Source organism: Hetaerina americana, unplaced genomic scaffold (genome assembly GCF_022747635.1).
Source record: "Hetaerina americana unplaced genomic scaffold, ioHetAmer1.1.p SCAF_6, whole genome shotgun sequence".
NCBI classification, from domain to species: Eukaryota; Metazoa; Arthropoda; class Insecta; order Odonata; family Calopterygidae; genus Hetaerina; species Hetaerina americana.
In genome coordinates this window covers 14,255,371-14,282,632 of record NW_027287205.1, presented here as the reverse complement: position 1 = coordinate 14,282,632, position 27,262 = coordinate 14,255,371, and positions in this window count along the sequence as shown.

Genomic DNA, 27,262 nt, shown 5'->3' with positions numbered 1-27,262 from the left:
AATTCTGCCATGGCGCGCTCGTCGTCAGACAGCTCCTGGCCAAATACGGCGTTGCCACGTTGCCGCACCCACCCTATTCTCCCGATCCGGCACCACCGGACTTCTTCATCTTCCCCTTGATGAAAAGACAGCTCACGGGACGACGTTTAGACTCGATAAAGGCCGTTCAAGAGGCTTCGACGAGGGTCATCAACGGCATCCCCAAAGAAAATTTCAAGCGGGCGTACGGAGAATGGGAGCAACGTTATACTAAGTGTGTAGCAGCTCAAGGAGCATACTTTGAAGATTATTAAGTCGATGTTTGTATATCGTCCATAAAATTCTTGTAAAAAAATCAGTCCTACCACTTTTGGGTGCGACCCTGTATATCGTAAACGTTGAACATGGAGAAAGACTAACGTGTATGTTAGTCTTTCTACATGTCCAACATTTATATGTTAATAGTATCCATGTCTCCATGCTACAGTAAGTATTTTGGTGGAGAATAAAAATTTGTTTTTAGATAAAGGAAAGCAGGTATATACGATGAATAATCGAAGAGGGTAAATTTGTTTTGCTAGAGGGGATGTTTTAGCAGTACTTAAAGTAAAAGAGCAATCAGAAGCCGCCAAAATCTAACTTAAATGGGTAGTTTGCCTCTAATGATTGACAAGTGTATCATAAAAACTGAATAAAATCAATAAAAACAGTAAGTTAATAAGCAAATGATATATGTTCAATTAGCATTTATAAACATCAAATAAGCTCATAACCGCAAAAATGAAACTAAAAATTATTTATGCATTCAGTTATGATTGTATTTTCATTTGACATACGTCAATATTATGACCCTGACTGGAAACTCTGCAAGTAAAAAGAAACAGCATTACTGCAAAATGCTAAGAAATTAGATGACACCTTGATTTTTGCCAAGGCATCACAAGTTGCCAATCGTAGAGTTGGCCATCTACGTCGTTACATGAATATCATTCGGGCTTATATTGTGAGTTAGATGGAAGAAGGGACCGCCACAGACTCAATATCACCCGAATAAACCCGATCATTTTATATTATTATGCATGGTGTACTCCGAAAGTCACGCAATTAGCAGTTTCCTTAAAAGTTACTGGAACGAAGAAGAAGTTATGGGATGCAGTGGAATCAAAGCATCTCAACGCAACCAATGTGAGGAGGAAGTGCACATGACCCGGTCGATGTGTAGGAGCGGCGAGTCGCGCTGCGAGTGATGATCGGGTAAAAATTGACATTACTGAAACAAATCCATCGCTCCAAGTTAGATTCTTGATTTAAAAACTTAACTCAATATACTAATTAGAAATATATCTTCTTAAAAACTCTATGCAGTCAGTAAATGCGAAGGCACCCGTCGACGGGTTCTGTGAAAACAACTTTTGTAATGGGTACATGCGCGTCTGGTTTTCCGCGATAATTTCTGATGCTATATATCAATAATACTGAGATTTTTTTCATAATGAAAAGCTCAAAAAAACAGCAATACGTAAATGGAGACACATGACTTTTCAGACGCTTACCAAAAAAAATATGAGTACTTCATTAAATCATTGAAATACGAAGGGGGACCCAAAGATAAAAGGAATGTTGTTATAGATTCATTAGTTCTTAATATATTTACATTAATTTTGTTCACCTTCAAAGTATTCCCCATTGACCACAATGCAATTCTTCAAACGAAGCTTCCATTGTTCGAAACATTTCTGAAATTCATTTATCGGAATGTCCTTTAGGCCATTGATCTGCTCTTTTCTTCAAAAAACTCTCCCTCAATCTCTTCAAAACCTCCAGGTACAATTTTTAGTTGACAGTTTGACCCGTGGGAACGAACTCCGAGTGTACAATACCTTTGCAATCGAAGAAACATGTGAGCATTGATTTTATTTTTAATTCCACTTGGCGAGCCTTTTTTGGACGAGGAGAGCCAGCTGTCTTCCAATGGCTTGATTGCTGCATCGTTTCAGGATTGTATCCATAGCACCACGATCCATCACCAGTAATCACCTTGGAAAAAAATCAGGGTCCTCTTCGAGCTGATTTTGAAGCTCAAAATATGCCTTAACCCGACGCTCCCTTTGCTCGTTGGTGAGATGGCGAGGGACAAATTTGGCTGCAACCCTTTTCATATGCGAATGTTCTGATAGAATCCTCTGAATCGAACTCCATGATACTCCAGACATCTCACAGAGTTGATCAATGGTTCTGCGACGGTCTTCACGAATGAGGGCATTGATTTTGTCAACGTTTTCGTCAGTTCTTGGTGTTGAAGGGCGATCTGAACGGGGTTGGTCTTCAATTGACATTTCACGATTTTTAAAACGTGTAAACCACTCGCAGACTCTGGTTTTGCTTAAGGCAGCTTCCCCATGAGCAGTATTGAGCATTACAATAGTTTACGCGGCCGATTTCCCCAACAGGACGCAAAATTTCACTGCAGCGCGTTGCTCTTGACAATCCGCCATCACGTGTTTCCGAAATGAAAAACATTGTTTTACTGAAACAGCTCTCACGGACGGACTGATCCAGTGACAGTGATGGCGCTGCGCATACTGACGCAGGTGGCGTGAGTCTGACGTACGACCTGCCGAACAAAGGCTTCCCCACTCTCGCTCCCCACCGCAGCCCAATTCCCGTTACTTTTGTGACCCCCCCCCCTCGTATTACTACTTCACTTGTATGCTAAATTTCTAGAGGATAAAGTGAATTTTGAGTCAAAGGGAAATGATGAACTGTCGAATGGAGAAAAAAGCCACGAAGAAGCAGGTATATTGATAATGTCCTACATCGCAAAGTTTCTAACCTAACCAAAGACGAGAATGGTTTGAGGCGTCACTTTGTGGAAGCGATTCATATCGGAAAAGAAAATACTTCCTTCTTTAACATATATTTTATAGTACAACTGTTACACAGCCCCTCTCCCCCCTGACGTCCTACACATCCTCCCTATCCCCTCCTCCCGCTTCACCAACACCTCCCTCCTCCTCTTTTCTGCCTACAATATAAAACAGTGTTTCCTCTGTATTTTAAATGATGATGACTTTGTTAGTCGAAACCTAGGTCGTGTATAATAAAATATGCGTGGAAGAACAAAGTATTTTCTTTTCCGATGTTAACAAGAGACAAAGAAGTGAGGTAAAGGACATGTTCAATTTTTAATGACCCATGATTTAATATACTGCGCGTGCGCAAATGAGAATTCGAAATAGATTACTCAATCAGGAGGAGTCGGTGCCCAGGATGTGATCACTCCTTACCTCGCCGCTGCCTTCTGGTACCCCTCGCTTTTTCTTATAGTGGTAACCCTCCTTCAGGGTGTGCGAAAAAACACTCCTAGTCTTTAGCAGGCCATTCTTCCACAAACGCAGCTTATTCAAAATTTCTTGATCGTCGCCGTAGATGACGGAGAGGTCCATGAAACTGCTAACGTGGTTGATCTGCGTAGAAAGGAAATGACAATATTAGCTGCAGCAATGTAACCAATAGGAGACTCTATTTAAAATACGTGAATCGCAAAAAATATCATTTCTCCCTAAGTAGATTACTAATTGTACAATTGTTACCACCACGTTTAAATTTTTCACATGTTTCATATTGTTCGTTTAGAATTTTGAAATAGTCTATATCTACATAATGCCCCGCAAGACGCCGCAAGGGCGTGTTAGGTCCCCACCGATAAAAAGGAATAAACCACGATGTTTAATGATGACACTAAAGGAACTATAATGGCTCCAAACTACTTAGGTAGATCAGACCAAAAAGATAAAATAAGGAAGATAGATTCCGGTACAGAGAGATACAAATACTCATTCCTTCCCTGAACCATCAGAAGTCATCATAGTAAGAAACGGAAGTCACTTCTCTCTCGATCTAAGTATATCGTGAATGAAAATACCCAGTTGTGTTTCGCAAGATCCGCATTTCCTAAATCCGTGCTGGTTGTATTTTCTTACAATCAAGAAATCTCAATCTCTTACAACTATGAAGAATTACATTCACTCGCATTTCTCTCTCACGTATTTATTTCCAGGCGCCGATTTTATTAAATTTACGTGGATTGTGTATTGATTTAGCGCAAGAGTTTGAGTTTGATCTATTATTTTTGGAACTCATGGGCGTAACCTGATTTGAAGTGACCAAAAGCGCTAGATTCTACTGTATTTCTTCCAATATATGTCCTGCGCTTTTGCCTAACAACTATCCTAAACTCTCGAAACGTGTTCGTATAACGTACGTGCTACAAACTGCGATGCCTCAGCGGTACCGTGGACCCCGGAGCGATTAAGGGGTACCCAACACAATGATAGGAAAGGCCTCAGATCAAAAGAGTCCGCGCCGATTTCCCGTCAAAATCCCAGCAATATCTCGTTCAAACCCTGTAAACGAGCGTTTCGCGGTCAATATGCGGCAAACACTACAAATATATAATTTATTTGGGAGCTTCAACTGCACCTCGACTCGTTTCACCTCCGAGTGCATCTCCTTAATGGAGCGCAGGATCTCTTCAGATCCATTTTCCCAGTTGTCTTTTCCCCCACGTGAGCCAAAATCATAGCTTTGAGCAACCCGTTTAACTGACGGCCGCCTTCGCTGCCTGGGTCGCCTGGGGTATCCCGCCACCTGGTGTAGACCAAAATGACAAGACCCCCTTCTGTTATACTTAATGGCCCAGCGGAATAGCTTCGCCAGAGAGTTTAGACGCTGGACTAGCGCCGCCATGGAATACCATCTGTTCCCGGTCTCAAAGAATGCCTTCATATAAATTTATTGCGCAACTCCTTCACAGATGGCTAATTCCTCAGGAACACCGAAATGGAATGTGCAGATTCGATTACAAACTTAGGCGTTACTTTCACTTATAACCTCTCATTGAAGGGTGAAACATTTCCGGGGAATATTTGGATAATATAAAACAATAATTGGGAATTAAAAGTGATATTATTGATATGTGACAAAATGTTAAGAAGGACAAATTGTCATTTTCTCATTCGACTTCGTTTTGAATATGCTGCAAGTGATAATAATCCTCATTAAGTTTGATTTGTTGCCGAATTGGATCGCGTGCAGCTTAGAGGAGTTTATGGATGAGTTTTAGGAAGCCGTAATCTCCCACCTCATCACCATTTCTCCCTTCGCCAACCAGCGCATTCCAATCTCCCGTCACTATCAAATGTTTTGTTGCAGGGACACACTCGATTATGTCCTCTAACTGTTCATATATCCTCTCAACCTCTTCCTCCATGTGGTGACTCAGTGGCATGTATGCCTCAACAATGACCAAGTTCATCGCTTCTGCATTTTTCTATATTAGTAATATTCTATTCATTACCTGTTCATTGCTGATACGCTACGCTACTTCCGCCCTCTTTATTTAATATTATGGTGGGATATACAATGGCAAATAGTTAGATAGATTAAGTGTAGAAGATACTATATTGGTTTGAGATGGCATTTTCCCCTTGAATGAAAAGAGATCAGAAAAATAATATTTTACTGCAAAAGCAAAGACAATTATTTTGGTGCTAAAGTTGCCTCAGGTCACCCCCTGCCGCACCTTCCTTCGGAGGCATTGGGTCACAATGTGAACGAAAAAGGTAAGGTAAATCCCGAGAGGAAGGATGTATCTGCTGTACCTGCTGGACGGAGTGGTCATCCTCGTCCGCTTCTCTAGCATCATCAGGGGGCTCGACGTTGCAGTCTGTCCACTCCGAGCGTACGAAGTTCATGCAGCTTCTTCCGTACTTGGAGTAGTAGGGGTCGTCTTTGGGGATGGGGATGGGCAGGCAAGTGTCCTCCGGTGGACCCTCCATCTCCATGTCGTGCCAATCCCCATGCTTACAGCATTCGATAGACGAGCCGTCCTCTGGAAGCCGTAGGGCGGAATTAAAATTGAAGGAGCCTATACCAAGGTACGTATGTGTAGTACCAAACTTTAAAAGCAATTGGATGAATACCACTCACCGTTGGTCTTTTCTTCTTGATAGCCGACATCATGCGTCATCACCTGACTCCACAGCATGAGAGAGAGGGAGTTGACCTCCTGGGGACGATGCTTGTCTTTGAAAAGGTTGAGGCTGATTTCCCTAGGGGACGGGAGTCGGCCAGATGCTGAGAACTTAGCCACCTTGCTCACCCCTACAGAAATGAAATGAGATATTAGAGGTGGCCTGATTATGGCTGACAGATGCTTCCCTTATTGAGCACTTTTTGCTTTGTTCACTGAGAGCCGTAACAAAACTGTTTCAGGTTTATATCTACATCTAAATCTACTCATTTCCCCTCAAGGGCGTGTGGTGGGGGTTAAAGGACTCTACCCGTGATTAAGAAAGAAGAAAAAACCGCATGTAAAAGCCACAAATTTATGCTATCCAAAATCACCACAGGGTATACATTCATGCGAGAACACTTTAACCCCACGCACATGGTAACACTCAAACTACCAACTAACATACACATGCACGTACAAATCTACCCAATATCTTTAAAATGTTTCATTTTGTTCCGACTTGTAAATTCAATGTTTATAATATTTCTAAAGTGACTTCGGTTTCTTACTATTATGAACTCCAACTGCTCGGGTGAAGAATGAGTATTGGTATCTATCTGTACTGGAATCTTTCTACCTTATTTTATCTTTGTGCTGTGATCTACCTAAGCAGTGTAGGGCCATTATAATTCCTTTAGCGGCATAGATAAACTAGTTTTTTCAGAAACTTTCTAAAAGTCTAAATCTCACTTGCTCTTTTCGACTTTCAAGTGGCTCCCAGCCAAAATCCCCCAAGAGACCTGTAACACTTGTGTTCCCATCATAACAGATTTTATGGAATCTGGCGGATTTTCATTGGACTTAATTTAATTCTATGCCCCAAATTTTCTCCCAAGGATCCCAAATACTAGCGGCATATTCCAAATGAGGTCTAACTAGAGCAAAATAACACCTCTCGTTTACTTTTTCATTAGGCTTACCAAACATCCGTTTAATGAAGTCAATTATCTTTAAATCGGATCCGTATATTGTCCTGATATGTGCTCCCGATGAAAGGTGTGGAGTTAGAACTACCCGCAAATATTTAATCTGATTGGCCTTAGTCAGTACTGAACCCTCTATTTCGTAGTTTATGTCCTCTTTGCGATTTCCTTTATTCCAAGATTTCAAAACTGCACATTTATCAACGTTACACATCTATCCCCATTTATTGCACCATTCCGAGATTGTGCCTAAGTCTCTAGACAGTAGCTCGCGATCTAGTTGGCTCCTTATTTCCCTGTATACTATCATGTCATCAGCAAATAACTTCAGATTGCTACTAACGTGTGTTATTAAGTCATTTATGTATATTAAGGCCCTATTCTCCTTCCCTGGGGAACACCTGAAGTTGCATCTCTATCCTTTGAGCACAACCCATCTATGACTTCTATTTGTTTGCGATTTGACAAGAAGTCTCTAATCCCTTTAATAATTTTCTCATTGATTCCATAGAGTTAAGTTTATGTAACAGTTTATTGTGTGGGACCTTATGGAAGGCATTTTTGAAATCTTGGAATACTGCTTCTACTTGTTTAGTTTTTTCTCCCGATCTAAATATATCGTGAGTGAAAAGACCTAGTCGTGTTTCGCAAGATCTGCCTTTCCTAAATCCGTGCTGTTTGTGGATTAGTATTTTCCTTATATCAAGAAAGTTCATAATGTTAGTGACAATGATGCGTTCCAATATTTTACCAGAGATTGATGTTAAAGAAATGGGTCGGTGATTTGTTGATTTATAGATGGGAGTTATATGGGCTAGCTTCCTGTCGCGAGGCACTGAGCCTTCTTCTATCGATTTTAGAGAAACAAAATGTAAAAACGGGGCAATGTCTTCAGCTAACTCCTTTAATATTCTAGCAGGTATTTCTTCCAGACCAGGCGTTTTGTTTGATTTGTACTGCGGATCAGGTTTTCTATTCCCTGCTTGGTCAGTGGATAAAATGATTGCTTAGAGAAATGCATGTATACGCAATCTTTTTGCAAATTAGTTCACCAGGAGATTTCATTGGTTATAGTAAACCTGAATTTGTTATCTACCAGAACAGGAGCTGAGTACACCCTTGACCCGTGACGTATATTCAGCAGTCTACATTAGTCAACCTAAAAGAAAGCATAGTCGAAAATTCTTGAAAATTACCATTGCTTGGTTGTTCAAAATCTATAATTAATTTACCAAGAAAGCAATGTAATGTGCTGGGTCCATGCAGATTTATTGTAAAGCGATCAGCGTGAGAAAAATTAAGATTAGAAACTCTATAGGCCTAAATCTTTAACCACTCACAATCAAACATACACACAGTGTGCGTTACATGACTTACTTTCTAGCCATATTTTGTATTTTAATAGTCAAGCGAAGGCGCGAAGTATGATCAGATCGAAAGACGCGCAACTTTCTCGCGGTGTCTTCACCTTAGCTGAATATGGTTCAAAGTAAGCAAAAATGGTAAATATCTCAATACGTGGCGTTCTGCAACACTCTTTGTTTTTAAAAACATTTGATGGCCGGACATCGAAGTAATAAAGCAAGCCACAGTTTTTAACAAGGATTGTGAGCCCAGCTAGGTAAGTGTGATACTTTCACCTGTCTATTCCCAAAACCAAACTACCGTTATCAACTATAAGGCCGATTTGATTGGCGTAATTATGTTAGTAATTATCACAACGGCTCGCTAAATTCACACATGTGTGGATGGATACTTCCTTCCTCCATACCGCCTGTAGTTTCACTAGAATTTGGTCACCCGAAAAATCACGCAGCTTGGGTAAACCTATGGGTGCTCAGATATACACTAGAGAATCGAACCAGGGGTATCCGGTATGTAGTATCGGTGATCGTAACGATGATTCCTTATGAATGTAACCTGGGGAGGGTGCACTTATACCGGAGAAAGAATGCGGATTCATAACCACATCTTCAGTAATAAAATAAGTAAGACCGTGATAGGGGAATATCTGGTAAGGTTTTAAAAAGCGAATTAACTTAAAAGGGATTAGAGTTTCTGACAAAATAGGCCATATAATATCTCCTAAATACCACTAAGAGACATTTAATGATTAAGTAATATGCACATGGGAAATCATATACTTGCCTTTCCGAAGAACGTTGGAAAAATCTAACCAAAACGTGATGATTGTAAAGTAACTAGTGAACGTAAGCTAGGAAAGAAGCTAGCATATATTTAATCAAGACAGTTGTCATTGGAAAAGGAAAATAATAATAAGTTAATTCACCATAGGAGTTAACTCCATGTGCGATATATCAATGAATATCGTTCAAAAAAGAGTTTCTCTTTAACCAAATCCTCTTCATTACCACAGGTTAACAAGGTAAAAAATGATTTTGCTCACCGTCAGTATACTTGGCCGCTTTGACCCTTAAGAAAGGAGATTCAGTAATTCCGAGTCCTTTCGCGTTATTACACGCTCCTCCATTCACCCTGTACGGCGAGTCCATGCATCCAGTGCAGTTCCTGGCCTCCACTCCGCATGGCTGCTCATAGTGACGTGTCTGCCACAGGTTCGGCGGGAAGACCCCGCGGCATTTCACGATTGGCTCTCCGCTGTTGTACCCATTGGTCAAGTACCCTCTGCGATTGGATAAACGGCAAAACAAATGGAGAATAAATTTATACTCGTAATTACCTAGCTACCCCATCTTTTGTCTACCTAAACTAAACCTCCATCTACAAAATATCCCTCAAGCCGCCACAAGGGCAATATGGGAATCGCTTAAAGAAATTCGGCTTCATTCAACGGATGATGGGGAAATGTTATAATAAAGTTGAAGAGTGGGGTTAATTTACATTAGGTTGGCCACATGTTGAGTAATCCCTAAGTATTTGGGTACCTTGGGGCAAAGTGTAAATGAAAGAATTAGATAAGAGAAAATCCGCCAGATTCGTCAAAAATTGTCACGATAAGAGGACGAGTGTGACATGCCTGTAGAGGAATTAGGCTGGGAGCCGGTTGATATTGGAAGAGAAATGCCTAGAGCCCATAGAAGTGCCTAGAGCACGTGTCTTTGACCGCCGCCTCGATCGCCTTCGTCACCTGAGGGATTCCTCCGCCTGGTATACACTAGGCGGTCACCCGTTGAACGACGCCTGCGCGGCGCGCTCTTTCCCTCAACGGGGCCATTATACGGCGGACATTCGAGCTACCTATCACTACCATTCCCTCCCTTCCCGTTCGCTGAAGTCTTTTCGTAGGCAGCGCCCTTGGAGTACGGTTAGAGGCTGCAGATATGCTAGTACTCTCTTTCGACAACACCTGGTTGAGACGGGGATAGGAACTGCCAGATATAAGAATATGCTAGGTTTATTCTGATGTTTGGAATATATCGTGGGTGACTGCTAGGTCATTAGAGTTTTTCCATGAATGCATACTATGTTTTGCTTTTGGACTGTATTATTTTTTGGCTTTTTTATGCGTTTTTCTTTCTTTCTTAATTACAAGTGGTTTCCTAACAACCCGCCACACGCCCTGGCGGCTTGCGGGGTATTAAGTGAGTAGATAAGAACGAGTCAGACTGAGACTTTTAGAAAGGTTCAGAACAAACAAGTTTAACAATGATAGTTATATATATATATTGTATGTGTATATATATATATATATATATATATATATATATATATATAGTATGTATATATATATATATATATGTATGTATATATGTATGTATATATATATATATACATATATATACAGGTATATATGTATGTATCTATATATGTATATATATATATATACACATATATATATATATAAACATATATATATATATATATATATATATATATATATATATATATATATATATATATATATGTCAATATCCTACATGTAATAGCTTTTACTTAATAGGTAAATATTTTCAGCAACTCTACGGCATGATTTGAATACACATACATTGTTATTCGATATCGTTGCATTTAAGTTTATCCGTTAATACGATTAGAATTTTTCGAGTGTCTCATGAATCTGATATGTGTGTAGGGGTGACATAATTGCGATTGTGTATGCATGCCTTGTAAATTAACATCCCCTGCAACACACCCTTGCGTCGGATTGAGAGATTATGTGTATGTGTGGATGTAAATAGATGTAGACCCTAGCAAAAGATCTCGATTGCATTTCAACATTGTGTACAACATCGGGAATGTCATAAACCATAACAAATGGTCGGTAGGAAATTTCTTTCAAATATCTACGGGTTTTGTTTACAAACTAACTGGAGTTGGTTCGGCGAAAGAAGAAGTTGATACGGCAAATTACCTTAGGTGCTTCTATAACCTAGACTTTACTTTGGGCCCCCTCATATGTAATATCCGCGGGAAAGCAAATAAAAAAGGATATTTATTAACCTCATTTTTGGCAGGAGGAATACAAGGTCTAGAAACCGCAGTTAGAACAGAACGTTGTTACCACTCTCTTCTAAGGCCTAATTTAAAATACGCATCGCATTGGGTTCGACTCAAAAAGCCTAATTCGGGAAGTCGATAAGATTCAACGCAGGACAGCACGCTTTGTTGAATATTGTTACGATAAAACGAAAAGCTTCTCAGAAATGCTTCCGGAGTTGGGTTGGGATCATTAGGAAAAGGCTATATAATGCCATAAAAAACTTAATAAATAAATTCAGAACCACATACTTCAGTTCCAAGGTCTCACAATTTATTCATACTCCATCATACATTAATCGCTTGCATTCTGAATACAAAATTCGGGAATAGATGCGAAAAAATAGCAATCTAAGGGAATCCTTACAGCGTGCAATACGAGATAGTAATTGCAGGGTTATAGAGAGCAAAAATCCCACTTTCCAACCACAGCGTCCGGGGAATAAATAGTTTTACTCAAATGAATGCACTTTCACTAATCTCGTTTGTTTTGTTGCCATGTTTCTTCCCGCATGGGACTGGCAATTAAAGACTGTAGTGTTAGGTATATCTTTGCCGGCCTTTCTTTGCTATTTGTAAACCTTATACCATTCACCCATAGGCCAATCAGCACATGGGTAAATTAACCTACTTTTGAAATGAGCCTTCCGCAGGTAAGTATAGAAATTTGCATGTTATTTCATAGGTTTTTACTCAATATTTTATCTTCTACCTTCCTCTCACATACCCTCCCTTTTCACCTAACCTTCCGGTCTTGTAATTGTACCACCTGCCACATACTTTTTTCCTGGATAGCGGGGTACTTATATCGATTTCGAAGGTAAATACTACCGTATCCAGGAAATATTCAACGCTCGAGTTCTGGCAGTGGTTTCTATGGTACCCGCGTCGAAATAAAATGGGAAAGAGGAGCGGAATTTTAAAAGTTGTGTTCTGAAAAAAAAGAGATTCGGGGGAAATTCTCACCCGCTACTGGAACTTGAGCTGCTATCGCTGGATCCGCTTCCAATGGAGAGGATGATAACGGGATCATTTTTACTGGAATCGCTGTAACTGGAGCTGCGGTCATTATAACTACTCTCGCTTGGTCCACTGTAAAGCGAGTCGATGTCAAAGGAATGACTTCCGTAAGGGACGCCGACACTCTCATGAGAAGCTCCATAGTGCGAACCGACGCCCTTGGAGTCGCTACTGCGGAAGCTGCCGTAACTATGGCCGCTCTTAACGTAGCCACTGTCGCTTGATACGCTGGAACGGTAGCTGTCCTCTGGCCCGACGTTAGTGTAGCCGATGTGAATTACATGTTTTCTTCTAGGACTGCGTTCTCTGTTTTTCTCTTTTGAGTAGTCATCTGCGAATGTCCAGTCTATTGGTTCATCTTGCTGTTGCTGCCGGCAGTCTTGTCCAGAGCAAGGTATTGGCTGCGAGGCAGTTTGTTTGGCGGCGTTAACCTGGGCCCCTGGGACGTCGTATCGGATAGAAAGGTTCATTAGAAAGTGATTCAATGGCGAAGCTAAATATATGATGAGGACTGCATGTACATTTTGTAGCTTGGGGTAAATTGTGGGATCAATGCATGAAGCTTTGCAAAATCAGAATCTTCGATATTTCATTCCTAGGGCTGACTGGCAACTAAGAGAAGAGTGAACAATGCAAGTACAGCTACGAAAAAAACGCGGTCAAATCCGATTGGTGAATGTCGAAAGACCGTTGGGGTGGATAACATTCCTTCGGAACTAGTGAAATGTTTAGGAAAATGTGGGAGGAAGAGGCTATATGGGCTGATTCGCAGTATCTATGAGGAAAGAATCTGGCCAGAAGACTTTGTGAGATCAGTTTTAGTTCCTATTCCGAAAAAGGTTAAGGCTACATCATGTGAGGACTACAGGACAATAAGATTGATATCCCATGCAGCTTAAGTTGTTCTCAGGATCATAAACAAAAGGATAGAGAGTAGGGCAAATGATTACTTAGGGTATGCTCAGTTTGGGTTTAGGAAGGGCAGAGGTACGCATGATGCCATTGCAGTAATGAGATTATTAATCGAGAGGAATATAGAACACGACCAGGAGGTATTTGCCTGTTTCGAAGATTTCGAAAAAGCGTTTGATAGAGTGAATTGGGAAAAACTAATGAGTATATTGCAGAAAATAGGAATGGTTTGGAGGGAAAGGAGGCTAATCCGCAACCTGTACATGTCTCAGACTGCACAGGTGCGGGTGGGGAACGGGGAGTCCGGATGGGCAGTGCTAGGAAGAGGTGTAAGGCAGGGTTGCCTATTATCACCGTTGCTGTTCAATCTGTATGCAGAGGAAATGATTTAAGAGGCATGGGAAGAACTGGAGGCAGGAATAATAGTGGATGGGGTATTCGTAAAATCAGTTAGGTTTGCTGATGACCAAGCTTTAGCTTGTCAGTCAGCCAAGGGGTTGTAAGCATTGCTTAGTGAAGACAAATAGAGAAGAAAACAAATGAGTAAGTACTTGGTATGGTGGGCAAAGAGAGGGGTTTGTCGGAAGAAATCCTATATAGGCAGGAAAAGTGGATGAAAGGGGTATTTTCCGGCAGCGAGATGTTGAAGACTGTAATTGAGGGGAGAATGTTAGGCAAACGAGGAAAGGGAAGGAACATACTAGGGATGTTGGACGGGATGAAGGGAGGAAGAAAGTACTCAGAGCTGAAGAGGGACCTGATATAGAGTAGGATGTTGTATTTTGCTGGGGGTCACAAATTATTTAATTAGTAATTATGTCCATCCAAAAACCTACCTTAACCGGTAGATTACCTAATAAATAAAAAAAATATAAATATTGGAATTTCCCATCTCTTTTTTTAGTTCTGCATGAGCAGTCTTGTTTTGTTGGAGGCTTGCTGCGGGGAGTTTTAGGTTACCATTTGTAAAAGGGAACGAAACCACATGCAAAATTAACACATATATGCAAAACTACATAAACCCACAGTGGCGTACACGTTCATGCAAAAATCCTTTCATTCTACACACATGCAAATACATATACTGCCATCATCTAACAAATAATTGCACCTTAGGATGCAGTAAGAAATATATCCAATAACGTGCAAGCTAGAATTTGGAAAATAGGTAGGTGAAATTCCACTACCGCATGGGTATGCAACGTGCAGCGTTCACCTACCCAGGGAAACCGGTAGGGATTTTGACCCAAGCTGCAGGTATCGGGAGTGTCCCCCTAAACATAGAGACGAGGGTTGGAAGGGAAACCTTAAAAACACAGAAGGTAGAGAAAACAATACTGTATACTGTAAAGATCACTACATAATGTAAAGAAATTCTAATGAGTTCATGTGGAAAGAAAATTTAAGTACATTTTATTTGCAAGTCAGGGTAAGCTTAAACGTTGCGTAGACAAAAGTTCTATTCGTCGGTGGATGTGTATGGTAGTTGGAAATATACGTATAAGTATTGACGTATTTTTCAGTGGGATTGCGTACACAACAAGATTATTCTATATGGGACCTTACAAAATATTGTTAATGACGCTGCTAGACTTTGTAGTCCCTTCTGCCTATAATGTGTCTAATGAATATCAATTTTTTATTTGCTTGCTCGCAGATTTTACGCATGAGGTTGCCCCAAGTTAAGTCTTCAGTGGTAGTAATACCTGGGTATTTTACTATAACAACTACTTCTAGGTTAACTCAAGCTAGTTTGTATATTAAACCCGTTGATGTTTTAACAAAATTTACCACCAAATTTTGCTATGGTTCAATGATAGCCCCCGTCCCTCCACGCTCTACCCTAACCTCGTAGATTACTGGGTTAAGCGATACTACAACCGTGTAAAAGGCCAGGAGATGGGGTTGAAGTCATCGGAAGAAGTGAGAGTCAAGTGAGTACAGAAGGTACTGAATAGTAATAAGATAGGGAAGTGTGTTTTACCTTACCTGTGGCCAGCGTATTCCTCGTATCGGCGATGCTCCCTGGTACCTCCGCGGCGGCACCAGCGGTCAGACAGGCCAGTGAGCAGAACATGGCGACCAACATCCATGACATGAAGGTAGCCATTCTCTAGGAGGTTAACCTGGAGAAAGGAAATCAAGAGTGAGATTCCAATTCTCGGCACGCCGTGCCATATTTCTCGATTGGTTGGTTCGGGCACCACTGTCCCAAGATGTAAATTCCGTTTTACTGCCTTCTCTAGATTATATTCAAATGCGTTCATGACTTTATTTATGGTTTCCGGCTTAACTTTATGGAATTGATTCATATTGGAAATGAAAAATAGTATCTCTGTGATTCCACTGAAAGGAAATTCTGAAACTGAAATTCTACTTTTCAGTGGATTCACAAAGTTACCATTTTTCATTTCCAGTGCGTTTATGACCACTAAATTACATAATAGCTATATTATATTTATGCTTAACAGGGATATAATCCATCGTCAGGAAGGTTTTTTAATTAACTGGAGTTATATTAATGGCGGGTATCGAAAGGCCCACCAGTTGAGACTACTGAAGAAATTTAGTCTTCGGGAAGTACTCGTACACAGCGTCCAAAAATTGTATTGTTTTATGAATCTGTCTGATATAAATACTAAAATTAAAACATTTTTACATTGCCGGACAGCCCTGATACCATGCTGTTTTTACTCCTTGTGAAAAGGAATATCGAAACCACACAGCGCTGCAGGATCAAGGTGATCGGAGAATGAGGAAATTGTACCCCGGCTTCATTCCTCTCCCATTGAACATGAACTGGAGGACAAGTGCTTGCTTGGATTGCAGAAAATAACTCACTTTATCAGCTGGCGCCGTCCTCCAAGGTACAAAGTGCTGTCTCCAGACAGAAAGGATAGCTTCCTATATTTTGGACCTTCCGAGCGAAAGAACGCCTGCCGCCTCCCTGTTCTCACATTCGCTCGTGAGAGGCCTTATATAATTCAGAAGGCACCTCCACTACATTTTAAGCTGCCCATCATACCTTATTATAAATGGCATTAGTGATTGGGCACACTCACTTCTGTGATTACAAAAGCCACGATTCTATCCGTAGTGGTGGCTGGAGTGGGGGGAGGGGGACACAACCACTCCAACCTCCGGATCAATTATGCCTAGGGGTGAGTTAAGTGTACTAACGGGGTGGAGTGTATTCTAGGGGTGATAAGCGCCAATACTGTCATTGGAGTGGGTCATTCAATCAGCCACCTAGGCCGGCTTAAGTAAAGCTCGAAGATTAGACGGAAAGCGAGGGATATGGGCTATATCTCCTGATAATCGGCTACCATGGTTGGTGGGAGTTTTGTTCAAATATCAGCAATTTTTTTATTCCAATTAGGAGAATCGGTTATTTTTTTGGAGAAAAGAAAACAAGGCACTTTTGATAAATAAGTAAAGCCCGCAATAACCGTTTCAGTGTCACCCTCCTTCCGTTCGTGAAAGAATGTCTCGATATACAACTGCGCCTTGAAAGAGCCTCTAATTATGTTTGAGTCTGCATTAGAGGGATGTATTGCGGCACTAAAAAAAGGAAGCTTATAACGGAAACAGCAAGATTGAAGTCTTAAGATCAGTAGTTCGCTCTCTGTAAATGGGGGGATGTTGAGAGTGGGGGGTTCGGTTAGTATTAAATAGGGAGGGGTACCCCCTCTGCGCTTCCCCCCTTAGCTGAGAACTTAGGTGCATTGTGGACTTTCATAAATTGATGTAAGGGAGTCATTTTTACACATATTAAATGATAAAAATACAAAATTAAAAGCATTAAACAAATTTTTAAAATGTATGATACATATCATTTCCATCCCCGCATGCCATTTTCTACATGTAAATATTGATTAACACAACAAAAGGAATGATTTTTTTCCGAATAGGTATTTTTGTGGAGCCCAGCTGCTACTCCTGATATAGAGTAAACGTACGGAAAACTAGTTCCATAAATACAGATTCTGGAAAACCCGTTTTTTTAGTTCATTTTTTCCCGAACATGATACTTCCCAGTAAGAAAATATGCCTGAAATCATCTTTTAGGGAAACCTGTCTATGTTTTTTTGGAAACCGGCATTGATTCTATAATCTTATTTACATGACAGGCGACTTTGACGGTTTCGAAGAAGTGCATTAGTTTTTAGAAATAAATAGTTTTATTATTTTAGAACTTTTTATAATTTATATTTTACTGTTTCGGAAGAAAATGTAGCTCTAGATACATAGCCAACCCCTTGCAGCACACTAAGGCTCCCTCGGCGCGATCAATTTGAAAAATAGCAGTGTTCACCCTGATTAGTATTTTTCTAAATATGATGGATTATGAAACGTAACGACTATCGAATAATCTTCCGGAAATTTTGAGAACGCTTTGCGTCAATGCTTTAACAAAAACAGTGCAGCTTCTATAATTATATTTAATGAGGAGAATTATCTCTTTTCAAAATAACGACGCATGAGGTAGCAATTCAAACTTTAATTCATGAACTTTTGCCATTGCAATAACGGGTTTGTGAGCTGGTGGATTGTCTTGATGAAACAACAATTTCTTCTTAGCTAAATGTGGTCACCTTTGCTTGATATTTTTGCTCAAACGTTGCAATAAGGTCGCATAATACTACTCGCCGTTAAAAGTTTTTCCTCTTTAAAGATAGCCAATGAAAATTATGCCTCGCGCATCCCAAAAAACCGACGCCATCGCCTTGCCTGCAGATGTAGTGGCCTTCGCCTTCTTTGGAGGCGGTTCTCTCTTTTTAATCCATTGTTTCGATTGTTCTTTTGTCGCGGGTGTGAATAAGTGAACCCATTTTTTATCAAAGGTCATTAAACCGCGCGAAAATTCTGCTGCTTTCTTTGTTGCTGGGAAACTTTGCTAAACACTCAATTGAAACATCTTCACGACCCTGGTTTTGCTCGAGTATGAGGCACCCATCTTGTACACAGCATCCTCATGTCCTAATGTTCAGCTAATATGCAATGTACCGCACTTTTTGAAATGCCTACTATATCTGCTAGCTCGCGCACTTTCAGTCGACGATCATATAGCATGACTTGGTGGATTTTCTTCGCCATTTCTGGCGTCGTCCCTTATTGGGTCGACCTATGCGATGCTTGTCTTAAAACGTCAAACGGCCTCCTTTAAACTTTGCTAGCCAATATTTTACTGTTTTAAACGAAGGAGCAGACTCCCACAGAGTAGAATTTAGTCCAACGGTATTGTATCACATAACGATAACCAATTTTCTCCATTTTCACAACTTCTCTGAAATCGTTTAGTACTGATGGTTACCAAACAATTACAAAACAACGTAGCGTCTCCAAACTTGAAACATTTGCTTTTCTGATTACATATTTTCTAATACAGCGATCTTTTTTAAACAACTACCGGCAAAACTAGGTCAGGCCGGGTACTTTTGGACCTTTCCATGTAATTTAAATAATTGTAAATAAAGGCCCAAACATAATGAAAACTAAAAAACGAGCTGTTATAAGTCCGGATGTATGATAGGTTCGATTATTTCGATTCTAGAGGAGAAGATATATCTCCATGGGGACTATTACCATTGGACTATCAATTAGCCCCCAAGAGGTATTTTGACTGAGCGTAACATTTAAAACTTAAAACCTTTACTGTCTTCAAATTCGCACTTTTAAATGTCGGTATTTTAAGATGCAGTGAGATTGTAACGGGAAGAGCTATGACAAGTATTCTTCTCAATAAGTTTTTTAAGTAGCATTCAAATGTTTCAGTTGAGTATCATTAAAGTGTTTAATTCAGGTTTTTCAGTATCACTATAATCAGTACAACCAGCCTTCTATCTCGTTAAGCTCATCCGCTAATATTACTTTATCCTGAAGTCTTACTTATTTATTTATCGACTTAATTGGGCGAGGTTGAGACTAATAGTCCCTCCTTCCACCTAACTTTACATTAGAGACATTATATTGAAGACCGTCACATACAACCAAGCCCTAGATGGAGGGAAATCCACCTAGGCGGGAATCGAACCCGCGGCCTTTGGGTTGGTAGGCGAGGACGTTACCCCGCCGCCACCGAGGCCGGCAGTCTTAGTAAATCTCCATAAAGCGCTGCGTCATCGGAAAATATCAAAGTTTATCTATTAATCGCTGTTTTAATTTCGTTCAGATACAGAAGGTTTAAAAGATATCCGATGGCACTTCCTTGGAAACATTTGATGTAACTTCGAACACATCAGAACTAGCACCATATATTTCGGCGTTTGAAGCAGCGATTCTTCAAGGCCGGTTACATCCGGTTTCAATAGTTTCAGTTTTCAGTTTAAGATATCATGCCGGTTTTTCTGGATAGGTATTAGCTTTGAATTTTTTATTTAATATTCATCGCAGTTCACGCCTTCCTTAAAAGGGAAATACTTACAAATATGGAAAATATAGGAATTCAATTTTTGTGTCTAAATTTCAATTTTCTGTTTAGTTTGTCCGAATTTGTGCCACACAATTTCGAAGTAATCTGTAGAATTTTGAGGCTATACAATAAAAAAATGAATTTGTTTTAGCCCACCTCGCGTCTTCAGGCAATACGCTACCTTCATTTATACGATGGCAATTGTCTTGTTACTCAAAAATAAAATTTTCATATATTTGTTGACGCTTCTCCCATGCGTATCCATCGTAAAAATACAAACCCTTTGAACGCTCTGGGCAAACAAAATAACATATTTAAGGATTTAAAGTTACAATTTAAAATACTATCATCTACATCTACTTAAAACCCCGAGAGCCGCCGCGAGGACGTTTGGCGGGGGTGTATGGGCACCACCGGTAAGTAAAAAAAACCGCATGCAAAAGCCACAAATTTATACCATCCACAAGCAAAACATGGCATACATTCATGCAAGAACATTTACACCCCACACACATGCAAGCACTCAAACTACCAATTAATATACACATGCATCTGAAAGTATTCCTAACATCTTGGCAATGGCTGCGTAGATTTTCGCGGCGGTGGCTTGAAGAATTCTGCATGTCCGGGTTTTCACCGCGTTGTTGTTTGAAGCCGACAACAGTTTCGCCGAAGTTTCATCCGGCGTCTTCAGGTCGAAGAGCGAAGCGGAGCGTTCTTCGACCTGAAGACGCCGGATGAAACTTCGGCGAAACTGTTGTCGGCTTCAAACAACAACGCGGTGAAAACCCGGACATGCAGAATTCATCTTGGCAATGTTTAACTTTGTTCCGACTTGTAAATTCAATGTTTTTAATATTTCTAAAGTAACTTCCGTTTCTTACTATTGTGATTTTCTGATTGTTCGGGGAAAGAATGAGTATTTGTATCCACCTGTACTGGAATCTATCTCCCTTATTTTATCTTTGTGGTCTGATCTACTTAAGTAGAGTGGGGCCATTATAATTTCTTTAGCGTCATAGATAAAGTCGTTTGTTCTGAACCTTTCAAAAAGACTCAGTCTCGCCTGTTCTCATCGAGCTTCAAGTGGCTCCCAGCCTAAATCCCCAAAGAGACCTGTAACACCTGTGTTCTTATCATAACAACTTTTAAAGAATCTGGCGGATTTTCTTTGGATTTTAGCTAATTCCTTTTGCCAATTTTTCTCCCAAGGATCCCAAATATTTGCGGCATATTCCAAATGAGGTCTAACTAGAGCAAAATAACACCTCTTTTTAACTTTTTCATTACATTTCCCCACCATCAGTTTTTTGAAGCCAAGTTTCTTTAAAGCTGATCCGCATATTGCCCTGATATGTGCTCCCCATGAAAGGCGTGGTGTTAGAACAACCCCCAAATATTTAACTTGATTGGCCGTGGTCAGTACTGAACCCTCTAAATTGTAGTTTATATCCTGTTCCTCGCCAAATTTTCTCCCAAGGATCCCAAATATTTGCGGCATATTCCAAATGAGGTCTAACTAGAGCAAAATAACACCTCTTTTTAACTTTTGCATCACATTTCCCCACCACCCGTTTCATGAAGCCGCGAGTTTCCTTAAAGCGGATTCGCATATTGTCCTAATGTGTGTTCCCCATGAAAAGCGAAGTGTTGGAACTACCCGCAAATATTTAACTTGATTGGCCGTAGTCAGTACTAATCTCCCTATTTGTAGTTTATGTCTTTTCCGACAATTAGTTTGTTCCAGTATTTCAAAAATGCACATTTGTCTCTACTAAATACTCTTCCCCTTCCTTGCACCAATCTAAATCTCTAGAGTAGCTCGCGATATAGTTGGTTCCTTATTTTCCTCAATACTCCCGTTCTGTTAGTAAAGAACCTGAGATTAATACTAACGTGGGCGCTTAAGTTATTATTGAACATTAACAATAGAAGTGGTCCTATGACACTTTAGTGGGGGACGCCAAAATTTACATCCATATCTGTTGAGAACCACCCATCGAGGAAGGGACTCCATTCAGCCATTCTGTCTCAATTTCGCCCAAATAAAGACCACTATCTATCTATCAAGGACTACTATTTGTGTGATCAACTTGAGTAGCTTCAGGCGAGATGTGGTGGAAGTCGAACATAATGAATAAAGGATTGAAAAGTGCTTTGATCAGTTATTCATTATTTGTTTTATATTTGACAAGAATTCTCTGATCGAAAAATAATTTTCTCATTGATTCCATAGCATTTGAGTTTGTATAACAGTTTATTGTGTGGAACTTTATCGAAGGCTTTTTTGCAAAACAGGAATGCTCCATCGACTGTTGCGTTATTTTCTCCCGATCTAAATATATCGTGAATGAAAAGACGTAATTGTGTTTCGCAAGATCTGCTCATCCTAAATCCGTACTGGTTGTGGGTTAGTATATTCCTACTATCAAGAAATCTCATTATTTTAGTGACAATAATGTTATCTAATATATTGCAAGAGATGAATGTTAAGGATATGGGTCGGTAATTGGTTGCCTTATCCCTATCGCCGCCTTGATCGATAAGAGTTATATGGGCTAGCTCCCTGTCGCGAGGCACTGAGCCTTCTTCTATCGATTTTAGGAAAGCAATATGTAAAAACTGGGCAATGTCTTCAGCTAATTCCTTTAATATTCTAGCAGGTATTTCTTCCGGACCAGGTTCCTTGTGTGCTTTGATACCACGGAGCAGATGTGCTATTCCCTGCTTGGTCAGTGTAAGATCGCTCATGAGTTCCCCGGGTGGGTGTGGAGGTTCGTTTGGTGCGTTTTTGTCTTTATTGTAGACGCTCTGTAAAAACGTTTTTAAAATATTTGCCTTTTTCAAGCTGCATGTAATTATGCCTCCATTTCCGTCTTCAAGTAATGTATAGTTGGACATTAACCCTTTAATCCCTAATATAGGACCAAAATGACTTTTAATTTTCCTGAAGATATTCGAATAGCATTTTAGATTCAAATAGTGCAGAGCTGCGCGCATGATATTTTTCTTTTTACTGTGGAATTCTTTTAATTTCTGCTTTGATTTATTCACATAAAATACATATCGACACTTTTTAAACTCTTGTTGAAAATTGACTGTAGCCTCCTTTGCCTTCTTGATGAAGATCCGACTTCCCCGCTGTGCCATCTAGGTTCCTTACTGTCGCATTTGATTTTGTATGGGATGTTCGTCTTCATTCCTTAGCGTAAAATATTTAAGAAATATTACCAATTGTTCTCTGTATCGCTTGTCTATGTTTTTTTCTTCTATTCTTGTAATTCTTTTGGCAATTTTAATTTGCATTGTTAAATATGTCTTCTGAACGCTTTTTTTATTTTCACAAACTTAGTTTTCAAATCTACAAAAATAGCCTTATGGTCACTGATTCCGTCTATTATTTCAATGTCTGTAATGATTTAGGGCATAGAAGTCGCAAAGATGTCTAGTATGCTGTGACCCCGTTTTGGTGAATCGACAATTTGTTCTAAAGAGTGTTTTGTGAATACATGAAGAAGTTCTCGGTATGAATCTCTATTTTTGGCAGATTTGCCTATGCAATACGTGTCCCAGTCAATTGTCGGTAGATTTGTATCACCAGCGATTACAATAATGTTGCTATGTTTGTTTCTAATATTGCGTATTTATCCGTCAAGCTTGTGTAGATTGTCTTTATTAGAATCTGTAGGTCTGTAAAATGAAAACACGAATAGGCTTCTATCGTTTTATTCCTTTATGTTGCACCAAACATTTGGTATGTCATTTTCGTCGCATTCGTATCGTTGGCTACTAAGATATGACTTTACAGCGAAGAATCCTCCCCAACCCAATCTATTAGGTCTGTCTTTTTCGTAAATTTAAAAACCGCTCGGAAATACTTTATTATTTGCTATATCTTCCGTGAGCCAACTCTCCGTTCCAACTAATATGGATGTGTTTGTACTTACGAACATATGCTCAATATCCGATATTTTGTGTCTAATGCTACGGCAGTTTTTCGTTGAAAATTTTATTTGTTCAATCAATTTTGTTTTTCGGTTTTATGTATGTTCAAAAAACGCTTTCTAGACGATTCATGGTTAAAAGAGGTATATGTATTACATTCAGTCTTTTATGTATTTCTAGGCACCAATTTTATTAACTTTACCTGGGATGTTCATTGATTTAACGTTAGATCGTGTTTGTTCTCTTATTTTTGGGATCTGAGGGGCATAACCTGATCTAAAGTGAGAAACAGCGCTGGATTCTACTTAATTTGTTCCAATGTATATCCTACGCGCTACAAACTGCGATGCCTCGGCCATTAAATGGACCCAGGAGCGATTAAGGGGTACCCGACACGATGAGAGGACAGGCCTCAGATCAACAAAGTCCGCTCCGATTTCCCGACAAAATCCCAGTCATCTCTGCTTTAAACCCTCTATTTGGCTGCAAACGAGCCTTCCGCGGACAATGCGAGGGTATGTTGCATTCCCACCCGGCGTAAGTCTGCCCAGAGTCTGACACCGGGTTGTTTGAAAGAGTTATATCTAAAATTTCTGTCGCGTCCCCACTTAACTCGCTGGTTTCCTGGAAAGAAAGTCTCTTTCTTCGGGCTGCGTATCGAGAAACAGTGCTACATTGTGCTTGGTGGCCGGCAGATGAACGGATGAACTTCGCAGGAAGAGACCGGCCAGTGCGTCCATGTAACTATATCATCTACATGTATACAATACCCAACAAGCCACGGTATAGGTGCGTTAGGTTAACACCCTTAAAAGGGAACAAAACCTTATGCAAAATCAACATATTTATGTGAAAATATACTAACAGTGACGTACATATTTTTGAAATTATTCTTTCAAATGACACGCAAGCAAATTAATATTCAACTAACTAACTGTTCCACCTTGCTACGGAGTGAAAATTTATCCAATAATATGCAAGCAATAACGCATTATACGAAGACACATTGCGGGTTCATTTCTTACGGTGTCGTTAGAGCTACTAAACAATTCTGGAAGAACTTCGATGTCATTGTTATTGCAGAATTTAGTTAATTATTTGTAATATTTTATTTGAAAGTGCAATTGAAGAGTAACATGACGCTCGTCTTTAAATTTGCATAACTGAAGGTGTAAAATTGTATTTCGCGACTATAGAGAGGAAGTTATTGAAATAAATAATAATAAATTATTTCCCCTAATTCCTCTATCCCTCTGTACTTTCAACGGTTTGCGTCTACCCGACGTGCAGAAAATATTTTACGAAGATCTTAGGTTATTTCGTTAGTTTTCTTGCTTGTCACTGTAACGGCCCACGCAAATTTTAGAAAAATAATTCATCACGCTTAAGATGAACGTGTATCTGTGGTCGTACATTTTCTGACTCTGCATGCGCTGACTTTGCTTTGCGACGATTCACCAATGCTTCGTAATAATTTTTCAAACATTATTTTCATATCAGTGTGTGAAGAGCATAAGCGTTTTGAACCTTTCACCATTCCTAAACTCTTTTATACCAAATTTTTCTTTATTTACATAATTTACACGTGGTGTAGAAAATTGCCCGATTTCTTAGATCACATTATATTTAGGGCAAGATTCGGAGTTCATAGTCTTTTTTCTCACGCTTTGCCTCTTGGCCGAGTAAATGCGATTGACAACGATCAAGGTGTTCGGCAGGAAATGAGTTCGTAGTGTTTCAAATTCGATCCAGACTTTGAATTAGGCTTCCCTATTTCTTATTATTCAAATCTCTACTCTGAACATTACATTTCTGCAGAGAATTGGATAGTTGACGGAGGGGTTGGTGTGGTTTCTATGTTTTGCCACTTCTTCTAATCGCCCCTCATTTAATCGGATTTGGTTTACAAACTGTACTCACATAAGAAAATCATAGTTTGGCCAGGGATTGTGACCAGGGATTTTGATCCGCAATTTTGATGCGTAAGATCCGGAAATAAAACACCAAAGCTCTTAGTGGTACACAGACCGGTCCCCCAAGCCCAAAAAGGCAGTAATGACCAAACCAAAAGTGTAAGCAACGATCATTGTCTTTTTCGACAATAAAGGAGTGGTCAATAAGGAGTTAGTTCCTCAAAGACAGACAGTTAACTCCACCTACTGAGTGGATGTAACGAAAAGACACCAAAATAGAGTCACCAGGACGAGAAAACACATTTCCGTTACCTTGTGACTCCATCACGACAACGCGCTACCAATCCGCGAGTTTCTAGCAAGACACCAGGTACCAACGCTGCCATATATTCCTGACGTCACCCCAGCAGACTTCTTTTTTCCCTTATAATTGAAGCAGCAGTCTTTTCCGACAGGAAAGGAGTGGTCTACAAGGAGCTTTTTTCTCAAGCACGGAGGGTTAGCACGGAAGGTTAGCATGGTTTGCTCTGTGGATGCACTGGTAAGACTCCGAAAAAGAATAATCATGACGGGAAAAGACATACCCGCTACCTGGTAACTCCATCACGACAACGCGCCATGCTACAGCGTTCTATGAGTCCGCAAGTTCCTGGCCAAACACTAGGTGCCAAACTCTGAACCCCCCCCCCTATAGCATCGCCCAGCAGACTCGGATATTATTTCTTGGGAACGCTGATGGGATTTACCTCCACAGAATCTAACCAACACATCCAAGTTACCTTCCCCTTATCCCGAGAAATGACCCTACAATCGTCCAACCTACGGACGTGAGACTCCTTTAATGGGAGAAGGCGTATGAGGTAATCTCTAATCGCCCAGTCACGTGTAACATTCGGGCGAACTCGTGCCTCCCTATGGGTGTGGCTGGTTTTCGTATTTTCACCCCGAGCACCATCTCTCCTGCGGGGAGTCCTCCCGCCGTCGATCTTCGATGGCAACTCCCGCACCATTCTCTCTTGCATGAAAATACGAGCCCTTAGAGCAGGAGATCCCTCAGTGCTCTCGAGCATCGCAGAATGGGACTTAGATGAAGCCATACTTATTTCAAGAACGATTTCCCTTCCAAAGCTTACCTATATGCACTGCGCTAAAATTTTCATGAACAGATTTTAATGACAGCAGTAAAAACTTCCTGTCAGAGTGGAAACAGAGGGCATTCCTTGACGACTCTAGCTCCATCAGCGTAAGATTGACCTCAGGGGTACTTCAGGAAAGTGTTGTCGGGCCGTTACTTTTCTTGATTTTTGTTAAAGATTTGAACCGCGAAGTGAAAAGTAAGATCAGGATGTTCGCGGATGACAAGGTAATTTATCGATAGATATATGGGGATCGTTCAATTCTAGCATAGGAGTAGTAGTATTTAGGGGAGGTGACCGACAGCCGAGGTCATTTTTGGCATTAGGGATAGAAAGGAAAGGATGAACGGTGGAAAGAAACCCGTCGTCGGCATTAGCCTACTCTTTACGAAAGGCGCCAAGGGTTCCGCAGTTTAACGCCCGATCCCATGGACGGCGTACTCACTCAAAGTGCCATCCACAAAGCACCTCAAGTAGGGACCGAGGTC